Genomic DNA, 8,447 nt, shown 5'->3' with positions numbered 1-8,447 from the left:
TTTGAAAAAAAAAAAACCCAGTAAAAAATGAGATTTTGATGGAAAACAGCATAATGAGAAACAAATTTTCAAAGGAAAAAAATGAAACAATCATCATATAAAAAAAAACAAAATCAAAAAAGAAAGAATAATCGAGCATCAAGAAAAGAAAGTAGAAAATAAAACAAAAAAAAAACCAACCAAAGAGAAATGAAAGCATAAAACCAAAGAAAGTAAAGCACGGCAAAAGTTTTAACACGTTTTTTTTTTATATCAAGCACTACGTTTCTTATACAATAAACATAATATTTATGGCTACATTTGTTACATAGAAAACATAATTGAGACATTTTTAAACTTGACTTTCGTATTCATCATCAACCATTTTGGAACCCAAAAACATGGTGTTTAATAGATTATCAACTACGTTTTCGAATTAATAAACACAATATTTGTTAAAAAAATCAATTACTATATTTCTCACATAATAAATGCCATTGATATTAAAAAAAAAAAAAAAGATGTTCAAATACTATGTCTCCAACATAAAAAATATAATCTAAACAATTTTAAAATTATATATAAAAATTATTTTTTTATTATTTTAATTGATCCACTACATTTCAAATGTAAAAAAAAAAATGTTGTGCTTGCTAAAATTAAAAAAAATCAAAAACATAAAACTACAATCATCTATTATGTTTGTTCTTTTAATAGCTAACCCAAATCAATATTTGATTTTAAAATCTAACTTTTTTATTTATTATTAACCACATTTTGAAACCAAAATCTTTCATAAATTATCAATCACGATTTCAAATCAACAACGCAATCTTTGTCATCAAAAACTACATTTTTAAATATCATAAATATTTTTTAAAAAATTATATCAATCACTATATTTTTAAAAATTATATCAATCATTATATTTCTTATATTATAAATGTTGTTGATATAAAAATATTTATATTATTTTTTTAATTTTTAATTGATCTATTGCATTTCAAATATAAAAAATGCAATGTTTGCTAAAATTTAAAAAAAAATTCAAAAACATTAAATTACAATCATTTATTCCGTTTGTTCTTTTAACAGTAACCTCAAATCAATATTTAAAAAACTACGAGAACAGGCACCTAAACTTTTCACCCACCACTCTTTTATTTTTTTCTTTTGATTAAATGAAAGAGGTGTCCTCTTTTTTCTTTCCTAGATAATTTTGTAAATAAAAAAAGTTAAAAAAACCAAAAAAAAAAAAAAAAACCAGGAAACAGCCAAGTGGCACCCTTCAATGAAAAATCCTATGCTTTGTAATTTATAAAATTTATCTTATGAATTTATTATTCCATAAATATTTGAAAAAAAAAAATTATGCTTTCTCATATTCTCGAATGCTGCTGCTGCTTCTAGAAGCCCAGCTAATTGAGCTCTCAAGCCTTTGATCCGTTAGCTAACAATCAGGCTTCAGTAACTAAAGCCCAACGACTAAGAAAGCAGACAAACCCATATTTTTAGCCGCCCAGCTACCGGTTTTAACCCACCCTCAGTTTTCCTCTTTTGGACTAGCCATTAGCGGAAGGAGAACAAACTTGATCGGCAATGGCTTCCAGGTTACCCCTTCTCAGAACAATCTCTAAACTTCTCAAACCTCCGCCTTTCTCTCTCGTCCGCTCATCACGTGATTCACGTGCTCGTCTTCTTCTTCGACGAGCTTCGAGACCTAACGACTCTCCTTGGTCCATGGCCTCTTCTAGAAGCTTCTGTTCTGGCCTCTCAATCTCCCCCATGATTCCCAGGGTCCCGCCTCCATTGATTACCGGTAAATTTCCCATCTTTCGAATTACCCACTAAATTTTGATTAAGAAATAGTTTAAAAAATCAACTTTTTTCTCTAACGATTAATGTGGAAACAGTTCGGTTCTGCAGGAGGATGAATTTCATAGATTAGCTAATTCCACAATCAATGACCTTCAAGAAAAATTAGATGTAAGTAACCCCTTTTATTCACTCAAATTAAAAACAATTTTGTTATGTTGTGTCTTATAAATTTAGTTTCGAGTGTGGGTCAGGAATATGGTGACATTGTTCAAATCAATGGTTTCAATACCGACTGTTGGGTAAGTGTTAAAATTTGTTTGTTCGTTTTGGAAATTATTTTGCTTCGTTTTGGAGGCTAACACATTGCTTGCATTTGGTAGAATTAAGTATTGACACTAAAACTTGGGGCTTTGGTCGCCTATGTGTTGAATAAACAGACCCCTAATCGACAAATTTGGTTATCTTCACCAGCAAGGTATAATTGTTTGCTATTTATTATTATTATTATTTGGTTGTGAGAGTCTTAGATTTCAGATTGTGTTCTCTGTAATTGAAGATGCTTTTTTTGTTTTTTTGTTTTTTTTTTTGGTGTTTCCTTGAACTGGCCATTGTTCTTATTTAGTCTTTGGCTCGTTGCTTGTTTGTTTACTTTTTTAAAGTTGCATGCAAGTAAAGTTGAGTATATAATTAAAGTTTAGTGTTTTAATTTCAGCTCTTAATTACATTGGAATTTACTAAAATTTCATATTACAGAAGTTGTATTTGTCTTTGCTTGAATAATTTTTATTGATAGAAGACAAGGTGAATGAAAGAGTTGGATGTAATTTTCACTTGGCTATTAATTTGGTCGGTTACAAGACTTTAGATGTATTCAGGAAAAGCTGGATTAGTTGCCAGAAGATTTTATTTTTGTTCTTCATGTAGATTTCAGCTGGCGATTACTTTTTAAGACAGAATGAAAATTATCAGGTTTTGGACCTGGTTGTGTTAATGGTCCTTGTATGAGTAAAAGTGATGAAGTAGTTAAGGTCCTAGATCATTGATGGGTATATATTCATAAAGTATCAGCTATACAACTAAAACTTGAATAATTGATATTGATGCATTCTGAAGAGGCCTTTGTTAGTTACTTATAAAGGTGCTAGCTCAAGATTTTCAAACTGGAACTGTTTACTCTCTTCAAGAATAACAAACAGAGATTCAGGACAACTTTAGTGATCTCAATCAGCACTCGGCTCTAGCATCCATTTCAGCTATCAATATCCAAAAACTAACATGTCATTTTGAATTTAAAACTATGCTGCTCTTTAGTCTTTAAGGGACCGACTGATTAAATGTTGCCATCACCGTATTATCTCTGTATTTGTAATATTGAACACCTCATTTGTCAACTTCAGTTGTCATTTTCTTTTTCTCTTCTGCCCTATGTAGTAGCCACCACAAGGCAGGAAAAAGTTTGATTGAACCTGCACGCATCCCATCATTTCTCTAAGTAGGAATGGTCGGGAATCAAGTTCTGCCTATTTTAAGAAAAAAAAATGTTTACCATCATCGGCATTTCTTCTTTTGTTGGACTTTCATAGGTACATTCCAAATGTTTTGAACCCTGTATCTAATTCTTTTCTGTAAAGATTGACATTTTATGATTTAGTGGGATCACTTAGCTGCAGAAGATTAATGTTTTTATATTCATATGATTTCGTGTTTGGACTCTAGCTGATAATAATGTTTAACTACCAACACTTGATGGTAAGACAGCTACTTGTGTGTGTTACCCAATTCCTGTTGGGACAATCATGTTTCTTGAAGCATAAATGATGCCAAGTTTTTGTCAGTTTTCATGATAGCACATTCACGAATTATCTTTTTCTATCTTAAAGGTAATGTTTCCTATGCAGTGGTCCATCTAGATTTGATTGGGATCATAATGCTCAAGCTTGGGTTTATTGAAGAACTAACGCAAATTTGTTGAAACTTTTGGAAAGTGAGTTAGAGCAACTGTGTGGTGAACCAGTCAACCTTTCATAAACTGCTGTGGATTCTATGATGTTCGCATATTTTCGGTCTTGATCTTGGAAGTTTGTTTCAGGACTAAAGGAGGCTGCTTTGAGGGTCTTCAACAAATTATCTCCTTCTTGTTATTTTATAATGTATCCATTTAGAACATTTAAATTATATTTGGTACATAAGATGATGGATAGATAGGATAATAATTATCTCATATCATATTTGATTTATATTTAAAGAAAATGATAAGATTATAAAAAAAAATTAATCATTTTTTTAGCATCGATAAATAGGATCATAATTATTCCATATCATATTCAATTTGTATTTTAAAAAAATGATAAGATTGTGAAGAATTAATCATTCTTTTGGTATAAGAGGTTTTAATCTTTTCAAAGTAAAAAAAATTATTTTTAATTTATGATATTGAATTTATGTTTTATTGTGTTATAAAAATTATATCAAAAATTTAAATTATATAAATTTTAAAAATTATATAATTTTGATCAATAAATAAAATTATTTTATTGTAATCTTTATACACGTCAATTTTTTCTACCCTCTAAGTTTCTCTCCCTGGTATTCTTGGAACGTCTGCAACTGGATCACCGGTAAAGAGGCCATAATTTTCGTTTTACCCGCTACTCTGTTTACAGATATCTGATAGAATACAACAAAAATCATAGGTGCAAGGTGATCGCCACGGTTGTTGTGGTTGGGTCATGATTTAAAAGTGTCACAGGACAGTGTGTTGCGATGCTTGCTTAGTTGTCCTTATCACATTTCAGTTTCACCCCCGCGTTTGTAGTTTTCTTTGAGAACGTCCATGTGTTGTTTTCTTTTGGGGGGCAGTATGTCGCCAAAAGAAGCAGCCCAAGCAACTCTATCAAGTAAAAGTACGCAAATAGTAGAATTTAGTATAAGTGTAGATGCATAAATGTTAAGCTGGCTGACGGAATGTTGGCTGAACGTGGCTGCCTTGTGTTACGGGCAATCGAACATTATTGTTGCTGCAGCAGTCCAGGGAAAGCTGTTTCTCCCCTTCTGGGTTCTAACTCTTATTGAATATCTATCACGTTTGGTCATCCTAGTATGCTAGATTTGGGGGCTTTTGTTTACAATAAAACACCTACTTCTCCATAGAGGATAAGTAGCTAAATTTTTTTTTTATATAAAAAAGTACCATCTTGAAAATAAAGTAAGAGATAATTTTTAAATTTATATTAATTTAATTTATTTTTCGTGTGATGTATTAATTATTTTTATTTTATTTAAATTTGAATAAAAATATAAATTAATATTATTTAATTATTTAATTCTTCAAAATATATATAAAATATAAATAATATAACTGTGATATTAAATCATAATTTAAAAAATTAACTAAAAAATAGAAAATTTTTAAAATATGTGATAAATAATATTAGAAGAAAAAAATCCAAAAGATATTGTAAATAATATTATTAAGTACACCTACAAAATAACTACTTGTCATTTAATTCAATTATTTGTTATTTATTTAATAAGATAAACAAAAATAACTAATGATTGTTAAAAAAATTATCTTCATAATAACACGAAAGATAATTATTAACTTTAAGCTATTCATCAAATAAATGTATTTAAAAGATTATTAGTTACCCAAATTTTTTGAAATTTAAATAAAAAACAAAATCATATATCTAATTATTTATCCTTGAAATTGAAAAAATACATTTAACTTAATTTAATTAATTAAAATAAATTTAATACAATTAAACTAATTAAAATAAATACATGTAATTTAATAATTAGCTAAATAAATTTAATTAAATTAAATTAAAAAATTATTTAATACACTGGCAATAAAATTATTTAATTCCACAAACGAAATTAAGATAATAACATATATTTTATTTTTTAAAATTATTTTTTTAAAATAAATAAAGGACATATGTCACAATTTGAATCCTCTTGTTCCAGTGTACTTGATAATTACTCTTTTTCAAATTTATATTTCATATTTGATTAATGAATGTTTTTTAAAATTTAAGCAAAGGAAATGGATTGTTCGTTAGTTGTTCATTTGAGTAGTTTGTTGACTAAGTTAAAAACTACTTATACTTATCATTTAATTTAATTATTTACTATTTATTTAATAAGGTAAGCATAAAAAACTTATGGTTGTGAAAAAAATTATCTTCATAATAACACATAAAATAGTTATTAATTTTATGTTATTTATCAAATAAATATATTTAAAGATTATTAGTTATCCAAATTTTTCTAAATTTAAATGAAAGACAAAATAATATATATCTAATTATTTATCGTTGAAATTGAGAAAAACACATTTAATTTAATTAAACTAATTAAATTTAATTCAATTAAACTAATTAAAATAAAAACATTTAATTTGATAGTTAGCTAATTAAATTTAATCCAGTTAAATTAATTAAAATAAATTAAGAAAATACATTTTTCAAATTCATATTACATGTTTGATTAATTAATGTTTTTCAAAATTTAAGCAAAAGAAATGGATTAATTCCTTTTTATCTTCCCACGATGTGTATACCATAAACATGTGATAAATTAATAAAATAAATATATATCGTTTACATCTAAAATACCTAAATTACTATGTCTCATATATGTGCTCTTGTTTCTTCTTTTTTTTCTCATCAAAACAATAAAAAAAAAAAATGTAATGAACTATAAATGGGCACATGTTGATTTCTCACCAGTAAACGACAACGTTAATGTTAGATATAAAATGAAATTATTCTAGAGACCACTGCAAGAATCAAAATCTTAAGAGACAAAAACTTGTGAAATTATTACATACTGCATATTATATATTTAATTTTATGATGTAATAATTTTTTTTTTTTTGAAAAAAAATTCAAGTTCAAAATAGGTCAAAACAAATTAAAGAATTTTAAAATTTTTAACTGGATCCAATTTAAAATTAATTAACAATTAAAGGAAATTCTTTATTATATTTATGTGTTTAGAATATCCTATTTAATTGATGTAATTTTTATATTATTGTCACTTTAATATTTTCTGCCATGTATCTCAAATAAAAACAATACTGAATAAATAACCGATTGAAAGATAAAAGATATTATTTAGTTGAGTGAAGTGTTCATGTAAAGATAAAAGGTCAGAGGATAACACCAATAAAAATATGTGTTTTGTAGCTTTGTATATTATATATAATAAATGAAAAAAAAAAAAAAGTCAAACTTAAACTAAGAGAGCTTACCTAAATCAAATGAAAAAGAAAAAATAAATCTAGATCTTAAATGGAAGAGGAATTAAAAGAATAATACTAATTTTATTAAGTTTGCAAGGAGATGAAGCAGTGTTTTGAAAATAAGTTGAATTAAAAGCCAGTAAATAATCAAGCTCTAGGTCTTCTGATGTTGATATATAGAATCATAATATATCTAAAGATTTGGATAATTAAAAAAATTTTAGTTAAATATAACTTAAAAAGATTTGGATAACCAATAATTTTTAAATACATTTAAATAAAATTTTATAAAAATAATAATTGTATCTATTTAGTTATTTTAAATTTAAATTGATTTTTATTTAAATTTTGATAAACTACTTTAAAATTTTCAACTGATAAATTGAAAAAGATAATTTAAATAATTTAAAATTAATAAAATATCTTATGTGTTATTATAAAAAAAATTTATAAATTTTTTTGTGTTGAAAAATAAAACTGTTTACATAAACATTCATATCAGTAAATTTTATCTGATAATTATATATATTATAATATAATATAATATATGATATGATATACTAATTGTATAAAGTAATTAAATTAAATTTTAGATTTGAAATTAAATTTAGTTTTTTTTTTTTTTTGCCAAAAAGTTAAATTTAGTTGACAATTGCAAAACTTGAACTAAAGATGGAATTTTCTCCTCCAAGACGCATTCTAATTGTTTGCTATAGTTTTTTTTTTTTTTCTTTTTTGTAATAATAACAATAATATTGTGTGTTCTAAAGAAATGGGTAAGGAAGAAAGTAGAAAATACGGAAAGGAGGTAATATTAATTCTGGCGGGTTTTCTTGCTTCAAACTAATGATGAGGGGTGAAAAAAACAATAATGCTGATGGGATGGTTTTGTTAATATTGCCGAAGTCAATTAGGATGACTGATTAAATTGTAGAGTGAGATTGAATATTACAATGATAATAGTAAAATTAATAGTAAAATATGTGTTTGAATGAGAATAAATAATGATGGTGAGATGAAGTGTAATGAAAAAATAAAAAATAAAAATATTATATTAAAATGTGTATATATAATAAAATTTATGATATATATTTAATATTTTGTGAAATTAATAAATAATTAAAAATATTAAATCATTTATATATATCAAATAGTATTTTTGTTAATAAATTAAAATTTGTTAAAATTATTTTTATAATAAATAATACTTTTGTTATTAAATATTTTAAAATTATTTTATTTTATTTTAATGTTATTTAACATTTAAAATTTTTTAAGTTTTATTTAATAAATAGTGACACAATTTTATTTTAAAATAATATATATAATTTTAAGTAATAAAAAATTAATAGTTATATTCCATAAATATAAAATAATAGTTTATATATAAATTTATGCATAA

General features: G+C 25.2%; 1 pseudogene across 1 annotated transcript; it reads left to right on the top strand.

The window, feature by feature from the left end:
- The first annotated feature begins 1,252 nt into the window (after positions 1-1,252).
- LOC111308426 (frataxin, mitochondrial-like) lies at positions 1,253-4,075 on the top strand (annotated as a pseudogene). The gene is made up of 5 exons (XR_016331022.1): positions 1,253-1,798; positions 1,893-1,965; positions 2,049-2,096; positions 2,178-2,272; positions 3,696-4,075. The product of XR_016331022.1 is annotated as a frataxin, mitochondrial-like (transcript).
- The last annotated feature ends 4,372 nt before the right edge of the window (positions 4,076-8,447 follow it).

This window comes from Durio zibethinus, chromosome 2 (assembly GCF_047325235.1).
Source record: "Durio zibethinus cultivar Kanyao isolate XHJ-2024 chromosome 2, ASM4732523v1, whole genome shotgun sequence".
In the NCBI taxonomy this organism is placed as follows: Eukaryota; Viridiplantae; Streptophyta; class Magnoliopsida; order Malvales; family Malvaceae; genus Durio; species Durio zibethinus.
The sequence above is the reverse complement of the archived record's forward strand: the minus strand, read 5'-3'. Positions and strand labels throughout refer to the sequence as shown.